This window comes from Protopterus annectens, chromosome 11.part0, assembly GCF_019279795.1.
Source record: "Protopterus annectens isolate FY-2018-M chromosome 11.part0, PAN1.0, whole genome shotgun sequence".
NCBI lineage: Eukaryota > Metazoa > Chordata > Ceratodontiformes > Protopteridae > Protopterus > Protopterus annectens.
The window spans coordinates 621,287,920-621,305,544 of NC_056745.1; the positions used below are offsets into that span (position 1 = coordinate 621,287,920).

Below are 17,625 nucleotides of genomic sequence, written 5' to 3' on the forward strand. Positions count from 1 at the left end.
AGAAACTCTGCCTATATCAATAAGGAATTGAGAAAAAAGTGACGCATTTATAATTTTTACATGGACTTAAATGTTTTTAAACTGTATTTGTGTGAATATTTGTGTGGATTTTCTCCCTGTGACACCACTGAAAATTTTCTTTGCGCAGATGGATTTTCGTAGTCAACAAATGCAGGCAAGTAACATTATTATCTGACTGACAATTAATAGGAGCAGCTTCTTAATAAAAAGCTTTAAAAGCTTTGTTAGGAATACACCCATATAATTTTACTGATTCCCTCACTCAAGTCAGTTGAGGGATTGTGTGGGATGTGTTTGTATGCTGTAATGGATTGGAACCCACGCATGTGTTGTAGTGCATTCATTAAAGTCACATTCACTCCATATGTTGACATCAGAATACAGAATTCAGTTTACATGTTGATGTCACAAGGAAATTTGTTTTATGAAAAATTGTACTTTAAACTTGTTACTGTAAAACAGGCACTTAAGAAAGAGAATGGAGCTGGAGTCCAGCACCATATGTCATTGTGCATATGGTAGCAGTAAAACTGTGACAGAACAATTTAATGAGCCAGGTGTTGATCCAGTTGCCAACAGATGTCTCTAAGTTAAGGAGGATAGCACTGGATAGTTATTTGCATTGAGTAGCAGAAGTCTCATTTACTGTTAAAAGTCCTCAAATCAGTAATTCATTATAAGAACCAAGAATCTGCAGATCGCATGTGTCCATCCCATCTCAAGTCTGTTTCAGAACTGACTTTCACTGTATACATGGTCGTGAGTTTGCTGTTATACTTATAGGTTCGTATGCAAGTACTAGGCTAGCTGCCCTTCCTGGCCAATTTTAGCCTGGCCAATTTCTCTTCTCATTTGGCTAGAAATTGGCCTTACCCATCCCATGGTTGATAATTCTATGTTACCCTAATGAGAATAACTGGGGTCATACTATAGTTATTTTGAGAGGACTTATGCATGGGTAAAGCATTTAGGAGCTCCCTCTGTCCATTAGTAGTACAGGCGGGTACATTTTCTGTTTCCCATCCGTAGATACAAGTTGTGTTTAAATGTGGACAATGATGTATTTTGTTTTGTGTAGATGGGAATATCCAAATCAGCAGTATCCTCTGCAAGATACACCTGTCCCTCTAAGCCATTCTGTTGATGTTGCATAAGAGGCTTAGATCCCTAGACAGTGTTTCTGATGCTGTTTCACTTACTGATGTGTAGTAAATTCATCATTTCATCGGAGGATACCTTGGATGCCAGACATGTCACCTCTGTCTGTAGGATACCAAGTATACTGACAGGGTATTGAGTCTGTCCATGTAGGGTATGTTTTTTAGTCCATGTATCCTTTTTGTAAGGTGTAACTGTGGACGTTAAGTTGCATATGTCTAGCCAGATACACACCGTAGAGGGCATTATACTCAGATTGGCCTGATGAGGGCTGAATTACATCCCTAAATGAAGACTCAATCCCTTTGTTTATAAGCTGTGCAATGCAGAAGTACTGACTGACAATAATGGAAACATGTTGGTCAAAAGTTAGGTCACTGTCTCCATAAGTTTCCCAAATCCTTAACAACTGGATGAAGTCTTGGAGCATATTGTCAATGTGGTAGTTCACTGGGGTAGATGACTTCCCAAAGGATACAGTAATGCATTTTTTTGGCATCCAGTTTCAGTTCCTGATTTTGGCACAAGTTATTTTATTTGGAGTAAACCTTCCTGCAGGATGACTACGTCATTTGTTGATTCAATGACTGCTCCTAGTATGCAGTCATCTGCAAACTTAGTCAACCAGAGTCCTTGGATATTGGCTTTTACTTCAGAAAAGTAGATGCCAATTGGGATCGGTCTGAGCAGATGACATAGGGGGGGGGACTCCAGTGGTGGCTGGTGCCTTTTTGAAGCTAACGTCATCCATTTTGTGTTCTTGTATCCTGTTTGTGAACCAATTGGCAATCCAGTGGGTGACATACGAGTTTATTCAGTTTTTCTACTATCACTTTCAAAAAGTCTGTCAGTTTGAGTAAGCATGACTTGAGGTGGGTCTAGTGTTTGGAGATTCTCTGTGCCATGATTGATGACTTCCATGGGAAGTCTTTCCATGGCTTTGCATATGAGGCAGGTCAGACTTGTGGGTCTGTAATTGACTGGATATGTGGAAGGGCCTTCCTTTTGCAGGGGAATGACTGTAGCTGTTCTCCATTTGCTTGGTAAGAAACTTGTATGGAGGCTGAGATTGAACAGTAGTGTTGTTGTGTGGCTAAGTTGTGCTTCATGCTGTTTAAGGTGCATCCAGGGATATTGCTATGACCCACTAATGCAGTATTTTTATCTCTTGTAGAACTTTTAGGACTTGGTCTTTTCTGACAGCGGGAAGCACACCAATTTCAGGTATATCTTGAGCAATGGACATAGGGGAGATAGGAGTATAGTTGGAGCTAAGTTCAGTGGCCAAGTAGGCTTGCTAGATCTTCACCCTCAGTATAGGTATCATTGTTCACAATCAGTTCAGCACATTCCTGTGTCATCCCTTTGAGATTATGAACATTACTGAAAAAGGCCTCGAGTGTCTTTGGCTTAGGCAGCTGTTTTAGCCACAAGCTTGGCTTTGACGGATTTTAAGTTTGTGACTTCTTTCAGTAATACGGGCTCTAACATTCTACGACTTAGTCTTACTTTAAACCATGTCTCTGTCACTATACAGACATCAGTATTCTCCAAGGCGAGAAGGTCTTGTAAGGAGTGAAGCTTCTTGTTTAGGCTCCTGGCATTGATCAATGACATATTATTTTCCTTTGCTTGTTTTGTTATGTTGGTGGATTTACCAGGTTGGCATTGCCTAAAAAAGGCAGTATGGGGGTTGGGCAGTGTATTTTCCAATAATCAAAACCCTTTTGGGAACAGATGCAGAGCATCCCAGCGAAGCAGCATGGTTTGTTGATCATATCCTCCTAGGCTGACAAATATTGGGACACCCTTTAACACCAAAAACTAAGCCAGCTACTGAAATCTTTATTTGCTCATCTTGTGGCATTTTCCTTGGAGAAGGTGGAACACTGATCAGTGCTAGGCTCATACCTGACTTGGACACAGTCTGCTCGCTCCATCGTGTCCCTTTATATAGTTCATTGAGGTACACCATGTTATTGACACTGGCATGAACTACGACAGTCATACTTTTTCTTGTCATTCAAGGACTTGAGTGCATGCATGAGCTGACTAATCCTGGCACCAGACAAGCAACAAACTGTCGCTCTTTCCTTGCTCAGCCAGGTAGGACACATGTGTATGTCTTACAGTGGAGTCACCAATAACAAGAATGGTTAAGTCAGTGCCTGCCTTATAGGCTCAACATCTATGACTTTGAGACTCCTTGTACTATGTGAAGAAAGCAGGCGTAACTTTTGTGTTGTGTTGGAGGTCTTTGAGGTTTAGTCGAGTTAGTCGTTAGAACCTGAGCATATGACTGGTTATGTTTATGATGATCTTGGAAAGGTTTGGCCTGTGGTGTACTGCTGACTATTTTGATATCTGAATTTAATCTGAGATTTTTACCTCTAATGATATTTTATATGTAAATCTCTTGCATACTGTGTTATGCTATTTGAGTAGCGGATGATAGCATGAGACAGCCCTTACACAGGTTCATAGGTTGGTACTAGGCTATCTGCCCGAAGGCATTTATAAGCCTAGTCAGAATGTGTTGGCTTTCGCCGCCTCCCCAGATTAGTTCCCTGTGCCTCTCTGTCCATCAGAGCTACTGAAGTGATCCCAGAGGTAAACTTAGTTTCCCATCCACTCGTCAAGGTTTCTTTTGAAGAGTGTTAGCAAGGAGCTCTGCCTAATGTAGATTGGGATCTTGTTCCAAAGCATGGGAAGTCTCTGGAACAGGAATCTATCTCTCCAGCACGTCCTGTTTATTATTGTGGTGAGGTTTAGATCCCTAGAGCGTGTGGCTCGAGGGAATAAGGTTTTCTTTAGGTGGAGCATGTCCATCAATTCTGGGTTGGACATGGCCTTGTAGGTCAGGCAGAGATCACCTCTGAGTAGGTGGTATGCAACCGAGTACAACTGGAGATGTTCATCGTGTTTCACTGTTGCAGTCATTACATTTGGGTTATCCTGCTGTCAGGCTACCCGCAGTAGGCCTGAATTCAAAAGTCTAGGTCCGGCGTCGGTTGCTGTCGCTTCCTCCCTGACGTCAGTGCGCCAGGTGTATAAAAGATGCAGACAATGCCATTTTCGTAAGTCTTTCTTGCCGCGCAGTTCCCGAAGCAAAAGCAGTTCGCAAGTGCTGGTCGGCCGACTCCTGAGATTTTCAAGTTCAAATTTCAGATCCGAAGTTTTCATTAAAAGCCAAGTACCCCATTGGGGAAACTTTTTTTCTTGCTCCAGATCGATGTCAGAAAAAGTTAATTGTATTTCTTGTGAGAAACAAATATCTCATAAGGATTTTCATTCTTACTGTATTCCTTGCCTAGGCCCTGGCCACTTCGTTGCTAGTTGTCGGTTTTGTGCTAGATTTAATGAACGCACTATTAAGCGTCGGTACGATTTTGCATTTCATTACTTTGGTAGAAGATTTAATTATATAATGCCATCGGAACAGCCGATTACCGGAGTTTACAAAAAACGCAAAGAAAGACGGGCATCCGAGGTCCAAAACCGACGAGGCTTCTAGGCCAGTCGCCGGTTCGCCTGTTCTCAGTGAGGCGCTTTCACAGCCCCTGACGACTGCTACTTTAGAGCCGCAGGCCAATACTGACTCCCACGTGGAGTCAACTAAGACCTACAGCAACTCAAGGTATTGGACCTTCAGAAACCATTCCCTCAGATGGGTCTGGAGCCTCTGAGCAGGCATCGGCTTCTGAGGGCATTTTCATGCCTACACAATTATGTTAAAACGACTTCAGCTTCAAAGACAAAGAAACAAGTACAACAGCATGGACAGGCCTCCATGCCTAAAAAACAGATGCTAAAAATGGCCGAAGACCTGATTACTTTGATCAGGGGTTCTCATCCCCCTCCTGACAAGAAGCCTAGGCAAGAGATAGAATATGAATCTAAAGAGCAGGTTTCCATTTCATCTGATTCCTCTTCTGATCAGGAATACTGTCTTCCTCCTTATGAGGATTCTGATGCTGAAGAATCTATCCCCTCAGCTTCTCCTCCTGAGGATTATTCTTTTGTGGAAACACTGCATACCATGAGGGCGCATTTTCACTGGGTGTGCCAAGATTATTCAGAATCTAATAAAAGGCTCAGATTTTCTTTTACTGCCTCAGCACAGGCCCCTTGCCATTCCACCTGTGCTAGATATTGTAGATGTATTTTCAGAGTCCAGTCTGACTCCTGACTCCTTACCTCCAGCTCCTGTTAAGCCAGACAGATACTACAGGGTTCCAGACTCCCACAAATTTTTTTAAAATCCCTGCTGCTGACCCAGAAACTATTTCTCAGGATCCCAAGGGGATCAAGTCTTCCACTGCAAAAAACCCTACCCCCTCTGACAGAGATTCCAGGGCACTGGACAAATGGGGAAAAAAGATTTACACTTCTGCTACCTTGGCTATATGGGCTTTAAATTGTCAGTTTCATGTGCTTAAATATCAGCAATACATAATGTCACTGCTTAAACAGAAAAAGTTGACATTCTGTATGTGCAAAAGATAAAGAAATGTAGGATATATTGCATGCAGCTGAACAAGTTAGAAAGCATACTTTACAATGTGGTTTTGATTCTTTGGAGGCCTCCTGCAGAGCCGCTGGCGGGTTCTGTCATTAGGAGGCATGCTTGGTTAAAGGAACAGAATCTGCCTGATCATGTTAAAGCAAAGTTATTAGCTGCTCCATTACAGCATGATACCTTGTTTGGTGTTAAAGCAGAGGAGGTGTTGAAGAACATGGAGGACAAAGCCAAATCTATGCAGACAGTCAAGGATTTCTTACAGATACAGCCTCCTAGATTTAGCGGACACTGGCCTACAAAGAATTGGTCTTTTCCAGTGTCAGGCCGCAGAGGCAGATACAGATGCCCTAGAGGCAAATCCCCAGCCCCAAGGCTCATACAGGTCTAAACAATGGGGTGCTTCTACCTCCAAAAGCGGAGAAACAAATCACAGCCATACAGAAAGCAGTCTCAAAGACTTCCCCCTGCCAGCGTCAAGCGCTTATCTTCTGGCAGCTCCTTTAGGGGGGAAACCAGCACTTTTTTCTCAAAACTGGCACCTAATCACCCAGGACAAATGGGTCCTGAATATAGTGTCACAAGGCTACAGGTTCCACTTTCACACCCTGCCAAGGGCAAACGGTATGCCAGACCTGCCAAAAAATCAATGGGCAGAGGCACAAAAGCAAGTTTCATCCCTCATGGACATGAGGGCCATTCAGCAAGTACCACAGCAAGAGCAGGGACAAGGATTTTACCCAAGACTTTTCTTGGTGCCCAGAAAGGACAAAGCCTGGAGGCTAATACTGGACCTGTCTATTCTAAACACATACCTGGATATTCCAAAATTCAAAATGTTGACTCTGCAGCAGCTTCTGCCCATGCTGGGCAAGAAAGCTTGTCTTGTAACTTTGGACCTAAAAGAGGCATACCTGCATGTCTCAATCAGACACTTATGCAGAAGATACCTCAAATTCATAGCTGGCTCAATGCACTACCGATTCTCTGCACTACCCTTTGGCTTATCTACTGCACCCAGGGTCTTCACAAAATGCCTGGCACCAGTAATTGCATTTTGCAGACAGAGGAATACAACTATATCCTTACTTGGACGACTGCCTTATTCAAGCAGAGAACAAGGACATACTACTACAACATCTGGCATTTGTAAAAAGATTATTAACATGCCTAGGGTACACAGTAAACGAAAAGAAATCAAAACGTATACCCTCTCAAGAGATAATATTCCTGGGTGCAAGCTTAAATACAACTGCCCAGATGGCTTATCTCACACTAGACAAACAAGGGCAACTGACTACTTATTTCAAAATGTTGGCAGCAAACACCCAGTTAACTGCAAGAAAAGTTCTGCAGGCTTTGGGCTTCATGGCATCCTGCATTCTGCTAATTCCATATGCAACGATGTAACAAAAATAGATGCCCAAAAGTCCAACCACAAACTTTAGAAATAGCAGCAACCAGTTCTCGGCTCGAGCAAGACTCCAATTCAGTAGACAAAGCACTTTTTGCTGGTAAAAACACAGGTTTATTTCACAAGTAAAATCCAAACATATAAAATGATCTCTTGGTTAAGCGCTTTCATCTGAGGAGCTCAGATTTCATCAGAACCACTAGTAACTCATTCGACTCTTTTTTATATTAAAGTTGGCGCCAAAATATAATGAATATATGCTTTCTTAAAGGTACATATCGAAAAACTTTGACCTAGAAACTATATACAGAAAAAATACCCTGTAAATGACTAGACAAGTGCTTAAAAAACATGTTTTATACAAATTGTCATGATAAATGTGTATATACATAACGAGTAAAAGTGCAAAAAGTGAACAAATTTTAAAATGTAGGGTATACCTCATCATAAATCATCCCAAGTCATAAAAAATATATAATATAATTTATGATATGTAATATAATATATTGTATATTGTATAAAAAATCCTGTCCTTTCAATTTGATATTCCTATGCTAGAGGTATATTCAAAATTAACTATAATAATAATAACTTAATAGTAGTAAATGTACATTAAAATATGGGAAAATTTGATATATATATAGAAAGTGAACTAAGAGTGGATGTAAAGAGCCTACCTAGGGCTTATCCCCGGTCCAGGCTTAAAAACGGCTTAATACTAATAAAATCATTCAAGCCGGGTGAAGTAGTGGCATCACAATATATTTGCCACTCACTTTCTTTATATGCTAACCATGTTTTCCAGTTGCCACCGTGTGATGTTTGATCTACCTGATCTAAAATCATAAATCTAAAAGAATGGTCTTCACCCTTATCCAAAACGTGTGTGCTGAGGGCATTTTTGATATCTTTTTTCTTTATTTTGTAAAGATGTTCATATATTTTTGTCTTAAATTTTCTCTCTGTCTTGCCTATGTAGTAGGCAGGACAGGAAGAACAAGTGGCAAGGTATACAACTCTCAGACTGTGACAATTCCCAGCAGTACTCCTACATTTAGTTTTCATCAAGTTGTCCAGTGTGACCAAACTCTCTTCATTAATATTCTTACACTGCTTGCAAGAACCACACTTTTTTGTTGACTGTCTCTTCTTTTTTGTCCTAATATACGCACTAACTTCCAAAAGTTTTTTCAAATTAAGTGCGGTTTTATAGACACAAACAGGATTTTTCTCAATATTGGCCAAATTGTTGTCAGGGGTATTCAGTAATTCCCAGTGCCTTTTGACTATTTCTTTCACCAGGTTAGTGTATGGGCTAAACATAATAATACAAACTGTCCTGCTAATTTGGGCATTTTTCTTTGTATTTTCTCCTAATACTTGTCCCAGCAGGGGTTTGTATTTCGTACCCCAATTGTCTTTAACATATTTAGCCACATTTTGTACCATTCTTTTTGGATATTTTCTATCCAAAAACATCCGTGAAATAGTATCTATTTCTTTTTCCATACTCTCCCTGGAAGAACTCCTCCTCACTGCCCGAATATAGTGACCTTTTAACACATTTCTAAATATGTGTTGAGGGTGACAACTACCAAATTCTATATAGTCGTTTGAAAAGGTAGACTTTCTATAGATTTGTGAAGCAAATCCTTCTGGGGTGGTACTTATAAAAGTATCTAAGTAGGCAATACCTGACTTGTCCGCCTTATATGTAAACTTTAAAAAATTGGTACTTGAATTGATATAATCAATGAAGATCCTAATATCTTCTGAAGGACCCTTCCAAATAATAAATAAATCATCCAGTACCTGGAATAGGAAATATGTTTAAAAATTGACAGGGAATAAAACGATTTTCCCATTCGAGCATGACCAGGTTAGCGAATGGGGCACAAGAAGCCCCATAGCCACACCCTGGTCTGCCTGAGTATTCTCCTTCATGCCGAATGTAATTGTGGTGAGAATAAGCCCCATCATGTCAAGATGAGGCTGATTCTGTCCCAACAACCCTGAATAGTTTTTCAAACTATTTTCAAAAAATTCCAAACCTGTAGTACCGGGAATGCAAGAAAATAAATCTTGTACATCTGTTGTAAGAAATATCAAGTGCTCAGACCAAACCTCTGGCGTAATTCTACTCAAAAATTCCCAAGAATCTTTAACCATATGGGGAACCTTATCATAAATGTGTTTTGTCCAGTGGTCAATTGTAACTCCCATGTTGTAGGTCTTAGAGTATGAACCAGCAATAATAGGTCTAAAGGGTGGAGTATCTATACATTTATGTATCTTTGGAATTCCAAAGATACAAGCATGTCTTGGAAACTCATTCCTCAAAAAATTAGAGTTCATTAGTTATGCGGTTATCCAACAAATATTCTTCTAAAATTAAATCAATCCGATGATGACCTATATTTATCTGATTTAATGAAACTTCTTCATAGTTTCCAGAAGTGAACAAAATGTCATGAATTACTTTGTTGTAATTTTCTGTATCAAAAATAATGATGCCCCCTCCCTTATCTGGCTTCATTAATCTAATATTTTATTATTGACCACGTTATGCAAACATTCTCTCCCCTCTGGTAAGATTGTCTTCGAAGCGGACACTAATATTGTTTCTAGAATTAATGTTCTTATGTAATCTGTAAATATCTCTACACACCATTTTCTCATATATTCCAACTTGAGGGTGAGAATTGGGTATGTATGTACTCTTCTTACCAAGTCTCTCTTCCCTTTGTTTTATTCCTAAGTCCAGGTCATTTTTAAATTGGATAGCCAGGTTGATTCTTCTACAAAATAAATTTATTTCCTTAATAGCATCGACAAAATTAAATTTCACTGTCGGAATAAACTTCATTCCCTTACTGAAAAGCTTAAAAATTCATTTGATATATAAAAATTAGTATAATTATACACTTTAAAACCAGCAAAGGATAGAACTAAGGGGCCCTGATTTTTTGTGGCCTCCTCATTCATAGATGGTTGCTCTTTGGAATTATTGTCCATCCCTTGTTCTACTGTATCACAGTCCAAATGTACCAGTGGATACAAAACCAGGGAATTATTTATTTGACAAAACATCACGTTCTAAACCAAAATCATTATTGGTGTTTACATCCTTTTTCACCTTTAATACTTCCTCTGGTATTGTTTGGGTGCAGGGGGGGAGACATCACCCTGCACCCAAACAATACCAGAGGAAGTATTAAAGGTGAAAAAGGATGTAAACACCAATAATGATTTTGGTTTAGAACGTGATGTTTTGTCACCAAATAATAATTCCTTGGTTTTGTATCCACTGGTACATTTGGACTGTGATACAGTAGAACAAGGGATGGACAATAATTCCAAATTGCAACCATCTATGAATGAGGAGGCCACAAAAAATCAGGGCCCCTTAGTTCTATCCTTTGCTGGTTTTAAAGTGTATAATTATACTAATTTTTATATATCAAATGAATTTTTTAAGCTTTTTAGTAAGGGAATGAAGTTTATTCCGACAGTGAAATTTAATTTTGTCGACGCTATTAAGGAAATAAAGTTATTTTGTAGAAGAATCAACCTGGCTATCCAATTTAAAAATGACCTGGACTTAGGAATAAAACAAAGGGAAGAGAGACTTGGTAAGAAGAGTACATACATACCCAATTCTCACCCTCAAGTTGGAATATATGAGAAAATGGTGTGTAGAGATATTTACAGATTACATAAGAACATTAATTCTAGAAACAATATTAGTGTCCCCTTCAAAGACAATCTTACCAGAGGGGGGAGAGAATGTTTGCATAACGTGGTCAATAATAAAAATATTAGATTAATGAAGCCAGATAAGGGAGGGGGCATCATTATTTTTGATACAGAAAATTACAACAAAGTAATTCATGACATTTTGTTCACTTCTGGAAACTATGAAGAAGTTTCATTAAATCAGATAAATATAGGTCATCATCGGATTGATTTAATTTTAGAAGAATATTTGTTGGATAACCGCATAACTAATGAACTCTATAATTTTTTGAGGAATGAGTTTCCAAGACTTGCTTGTATCTTTGGAATTCCAAAGGTACATAAATGTATAGATACTCCACCCTTTAGACCTATTATTGCTGGTTCATACTCTAAGACCTACAACATGGGAGTTACAATTGACCACTGGACAAAACACATTTATGATAAGGTTCCCCATATGGTTAAAGATTCTTGGGAATTTTTGAGTAGAATTACGCCAGAGGTTTGGTCTGAGCACTTGATATTTCTTACAATAGATGTACAAGATTTATTTTCTTGCATTCCCGGTACTACAGGTTTGGAATTTTTTGAAAATAGTTTGAAAAACTATTCAGGGTTAAGTTGGGACAGAATCAGCCTCATCTTGGACATGATGGGGCTTATTCTCGACCACAATTACATTCAGCATGAAGGAGAATACTTCAGGCAGACCAGGGGTGTGGCTATGGGGGCTTCTTGTGCCCCCATATTCGCTAACCTGGTCATGCTCGAATGGGAAAATCAGTTTTTATTCCCTTGTCAATTTTTTAAACATATTTCCCTCTATTCCAGGTACTTGGATGATTTATTTATTATTTGGAAGGGTCCTTCAGAAGATATTAGGATCTTCATTGATTATATCAATTCAAGTACCAATTTTTTAAAGTTTACATATAAGGCGGACAAGTCAGGTATTGCCTACTTAGATACTTTTATAAGTACCACCCCAGAAGGATTTGCTTCACAAATCTATAGAAAGTCTACCTTTTCAAACGACTATATAGAATTTGGTATTTGTCACCCTCAACACGTATTTAGAAATGTGTTAAAAGGTCAAAATATTCGGGCAGTGAGGATGAGTTCTAACAGGGAGAGTATGGAAAAAGAAATAGATACTATTTCACGGATGTTTTTGGATAGAAAATATCCAAAAAGAATGGTACAAAATGTGGCTAAATATGTTAAAGACAATTGGGGTACGAAATACAAACCCCTGCTGGGACAAGTATTAGGAGAAAATACAAAGAAAAATGCCCAAATTAGCAGGACAGTTTGTATTATGTTTAGCCCATACACTAACCTGGTGAAAGAAATAGTCAAAAGGCACTGGGAATTACTGAATACCCCTGACAACAATTTGGCCAATATTGAGAAAAATCCTGTTTGTGTCTATAAAACCGCACTTAATTTGAAAAAACTTTTGGAAGTTAGTGCGTATATTAGGACAAAAAAGAAAAGACAGTCAACAAAAAAGTGTGGTTCTTGCAAGCAGTGTAAGAATATTAATGAAGAGAGTTTGGTCACACTGGACAACTTGATGAAAACTAAATGTAGGAGTATTGCTGGGAATTCAGTCAGAGAGTTGTATACCTTGCCACTTGTTCTTCCTGTCCTGCCTACTACATAGGCAAGACAGAGAAAATTTAAGACAAGAATATATGAACATCTTTACAAAATAAAGAAAAAAGATATCAAAAAATGCCCTCAGCAAACACGTTTTGGATAAGGGTGAAGTCCATTCTTTTAGATTTATGATTTTAGATCAGGTAGATCAAACATCACACGGTGGCAACTGGAAAACATGGTTAGCATATAAAGAAAGTGAGTGGCAAATATATTGTGATGCCACTACTTCACCCGGCTTGAATGATTTTATTAGTATTAAGCCGTTTTTAAGCCTGGACCGGGGATAAGCCCTAGGTAGGCTCTTTACATCCACTCTTCACTTTCTATATATATATCAAATTTTCCCATATTTTAATGTACATTTACTACTATTAAGTTATTATTATTATAGTTAATTTTGAATATACCTCTAGCATAGGAATATCAAATTGAAAGGACAGGATTTTTTATACAATATATTATATTACATATCATAAATTATATATTTTTTATGACTTGGGATGATTTATGATGAGGTATACCCTACATTTTAAAATTTGTTCACTTTTTGCACTTTTACTCGTTATGTATATACATATTTATCATGACAATTTGTATAAAACATGGTTTTTAAGCACTTGTCTAGTCATTTACAGGGTATTTTTTCTGTATATAGTTTCTAGGTCAAAGTTTTTTGATATGTACCTTTAAGAAAGCATATATTCATTATATTTTGGCACCAACTTTAATATAAAAAAGAGTCGAATGAGTTACTAGTGGTTCTGATGAAATCTGAGCTCCTCAGATGAAAGCGCTTAACCAAGAGATCATTTTATATGTTTGGATTTTACTTGTGAAATAAACCTGTGTTTTTACCAGCAAAAAGTGATTAGTCTACTGAATTCCATATGCAAGACTGCATATGAGGAAACTACAATGGTATCTAAAAAGTGTTTGGACTCAACATTGCCACAGCCTGGAAACAATAATTACACTAATTCCCTGCCTGCAACAGGAGTTTCGATGGTGGGTAAAGGCCTGTTAGCACAAGGGGCAGTCATTCACCATACCCACAGCCAGGCAGACTTTGACAGCAGATGCATCAGATTATGCCTGGGGGGCCCACATGGCAGGAAGATGTATACAGGGCTCATGGTCCGCAATCCAAATGCATCTACATATCAATCAAAAAGAGATGCTAGCTGTTCAAAATGCCCTGACAGCTTTCAAGGATCTACTTCATCTAGGACAACTACTGATAAAGATGGACAATACTACAATCATGTGGTACATAAACAAGCAGGGAGGCACACATTCCTACCCCCTTTGCAGACTAGCCATGACTTTGTGGGACACAGCATTGACTTACCAAGTACATCTGCAAGCACAATTCCTGCCAGGAAAAATAAATACTCTAGCAGACAAACTAAATAGAATACTCATGGATCCCCCACGAGTGGAAATTGGATCCACAAGTCTTCAACATAACAAGGAATTGGGGATGCCCAGACATTGATGTATTTGCCTCCCCTCTCAACTGCCAACTACTGAGATTCTGCACAAGGGCTTATTACAAGCAAGCATGGAAAGTGGATGCTCTATCTTTCAGCTGGAAAATCTTAACAGTGTATGCCTTTCCCCACTGCCTCTCCTCCCCAAGGTACTCCTAAAGGTCAGACAAGAGAAGCCAAAAATAATACTGATTGCTCCAGACTGGCCCCGCCAGCACTGGTACCCAATCCTAAGGAACTTGACTCAATGCCCAGCATGGACATTAACTCATATTCCTCACTTACTGACCCAACAAAACAATCAGATCCTCCACAGCCAACACAGGACCTTAAATCTGGCAGCATGGCGGATAATGTAGCTTTTCAAAACACACATTTCTCTAAAGAGGTTATGAATGTTATCTTGGAGGCCAGGAGGCCCAGTACCAGAAAATCCTATGCAGAAAAATGGAAGAGGTTCTGTGCACAAGGAATTGACATGATTGTACCAAATATACCTCAAATTTTGCAATACTTAACTGAGATGCTGGACAAAGGCTTATCCTTTTCATCAATTAAGATTCATGCCTCTGCCATTTCAGCTCATTACAATACAGAGCCACCAATTTTTTCTCCTCCTTTATTAAGGCAGTACCTCAGAGGAGCCAAAAACTTACGGCCTCCAAGGAGATCACCAATACCTGCATGGGACCTCAATTATGTCTTGGAAAAACTCTCTGCCTCCTTTTCAGCCAGCCGCTACAGCTGAGAAAATTTTTATCATGGAAAACAGCTCTGCTCCTAGCAGTACCCTCTGCAAGACGAGTCTCAGAGCTACAAGCACTCATGGCTGTGGAACCTTTTATCATTTTCCATCCAGATAGGGTTTCTCGAAGGACAAACCCCACATTTATGCCTAAGTAGTGTCCAGTGTGGCCCTCAACCAAACTATTCATTTGCCTACCTTTTATCCAAACCCACAGAATAAGGGTTTGAAACTTCTGCATTCTTTGGACATAAACAGACAGCTGCACTTCTACTTGGACAGAACCAAAGCTTTCAGAAAGACTGAGCAATTCCTGGTAGCATATGCTGCAGGATCACAAGGAAAGGCTGTCTCAAAGCAGACTATTTCAAAATGGATAGGTCACTGCATTCGTTTATGCTATTCTCAACATGGCAAATCAGTGCGTAAGGGCATTAGGCCACATTCAACCAGAGTAGCAGCCACTTCAGCAGCCTTCCTCAGAGGAGTGCCAACCAAAGACATTTTAGAGGCTGCAACCTGGAGCTCAGTGCACACTTTTCCAAAGCACTACCACTTACCACTCTACTCCAAATCCAGGGCAGGCTTTGCCACTGCAGTACTGCAGGGCCTCATAGCCGCTCCTAATTCTATTTAGTTCCAGCCTCTCAACCTTATCTTTGGGATTCATCCCAATTGTAATGACTGCAACAGTGAAACACGAACGTAGTACAGTTGTGTACGTACCATAAATGTAGATGTGCGAGTGTATTCACTGTTGCAGTCCAGGTTACCCACCCACCATCCCACTTAACTTTGCTGGACCTTATCTGTACTTCTCTATTCTATACAACCTATGTGGTGTATTTGCTTGTAGATGAAGGAAACTTGTTACTTGGTGCATGCATGCTTTATTGACATATTTTTAGTCTACCCTTTTGGGGGCGCCTGACATCTGGGGCAAGAAAAACTGAAGAAAATGGTGTTGGCTGCATCTTTTATACCCCTGGTGCACTGACGTCAGTGAGGAGGCGACAGCAACCGACGCCGGACCTAGACTTTGGAATTCAGGCCAACTGCGGGTAGCCAGCCAGCAGGATAACCCAATTGTTATGACTGCAACAGTGAATACACTCTAACATCTACATTTATGGTTGGTACACAACTGTACTTTTCTTCAGTCATGCTGCATAGGGCATCTGTATGAGGCCAGTGATCCTCTTAGTGAGGTACTTCTGTGGCCTTTCCAGCTGTTGCAGGTGTCTTGTAAGGTACATCCCAAATGGGGCGTTGTACTCTATGATGGGTCTGATGAGTAGAGGGGCACAATGACCTCTCTTGATCTGGATGCGAACCCTTTTGTGTTTAGGTGGGCAACGTAGAAGGATTTTCTAACCACTTTAGCAATGTGATTATCAAAGGTGAGATTACTGTGTATTTCGGTCCTCAGATCCCTTATTACATCTTCCGTATTTAGGGGACCACCACCTATGTGGTAGTTTGTGGGTACTTTTTTTCCATAGGGGATGACTTTGCACTTTTTAGCATTTAGCTTGAGGCCATGATTTTGACACCAGGTTTCCATCTCAGTGAGACCCTTTTGGAGAATGTCTGTGTCAGCCGGAGACTTAGTTATAGCCCCTAGTTTGCATTCATCTGGGAACTTGGTCAGCCATAGTCCTCCTGTGCTTGCCTGTACCTCTGCGAAGTATATGCCGAACAGGAGGGGTCCTAGGACTGATCTCTGGGGAACGCCACTTGTAACCTGTTTAGAGTCGGACCTAGATCCCACAACTCTCACCATGTGGGTTCTGTCTGTGAGCCAGTTGGCAACCCATCTTGTGACGTTAGGGGTTTATGTTCAGGCTGGTGAGCTTGTCTATAATGCCAGAATGGGGAATGGCGTCAAAGGCCATAGCGAGGTTTAGGTAGACTGTGTGTACCACCTTTCTCCTCGTCTGTAGCCTTGGTAACTGTCTCAAAGAAGTCCACCGGGTTTAGGAGGCATGATCTGCCCTTAAAGCCAAACTGGGTAGAGTCCAGTGTTTGGAGGTTCCCAGTGTCTCTGTTAATGAGTTCTATGATGATGCGCTCCATAGCCTTGCAGACCACGCTAGTCAGGCTTATAGGGCGATCGTTCCTGGGGTCTGTTGTGGCTCCACCTTTGTGGAGAAGAATAACCATTGCTTTGCGCCACTCTATGGGTATGTAGCCTGTGGAGAGGCTGAGTTTGAACAGTGTGTTTAGGTGAGGGGTTAGTTCGTCTTTGAGCTCATGTAGGACGCAGCCTGGGACACAGTCTGGTCCCATTGATGCTGTGTTTTTGGCTTTGGAGAGGGCTTTTTTAACCTGAGTGCCTAATTTCAGGGACTCTACATTCTTCTGGTATGGTTATGGGCCCTTTGGGGGGGTGAGAGGGGGTGAAGTATGCTCCGAACCTGTCTACCAGGATGTTGGCGATATCAGTCGGTTCAGTGTATTTTGTGCCATTCTGCACCAACTCCGAGCAGGTCTGAGCATTGCCACTTAGATTCTTGACATAGCTAAAGAATGCCTTGTGGTTATCTTTGGAGCCCTTGGCAATTTTTCTTTCAAAGCTCGCCTTGGATGATTTTATGAGGGATCGTAGTTTCTTGCTGATACTGATCAGGGATGTCTTCCCTTCTTGGGATTTTACTATCTTCTTTACTAGTTTCCTCCTGTTGTATAGCTCGTTTATGGCAGGAGTCCACCAGACTGGTTTTCTTTTCTTGGAGGAGTGAGTCTTTGTTTTGCTTGGGATGGCATGATCCATGCATTCTTGTAGCTGCCCATAGAATGCATTAGTAAAGGATTTTGCAGCTTGGACAGTGTTATCCTTCAGCATGGGGGCTTTGAAACTTTCCTCCTCTTTCTT

The 17,625-nt window shown here is 40.3% G+C and overlaps 1 protein-coding gene across 1 annotated transcript in view; it reads left to right on the plus strand.

Moving 5' to 3' along the window:
- NUP50 (nucleoporin 50) overlaps positions 1-17,625 on the plus strand; it is a 1,722,767-nt gene that overhangs the window by 1,199,584 nt on the left and 505,558 nt on the right. The window lies entirely within an intron of this gene.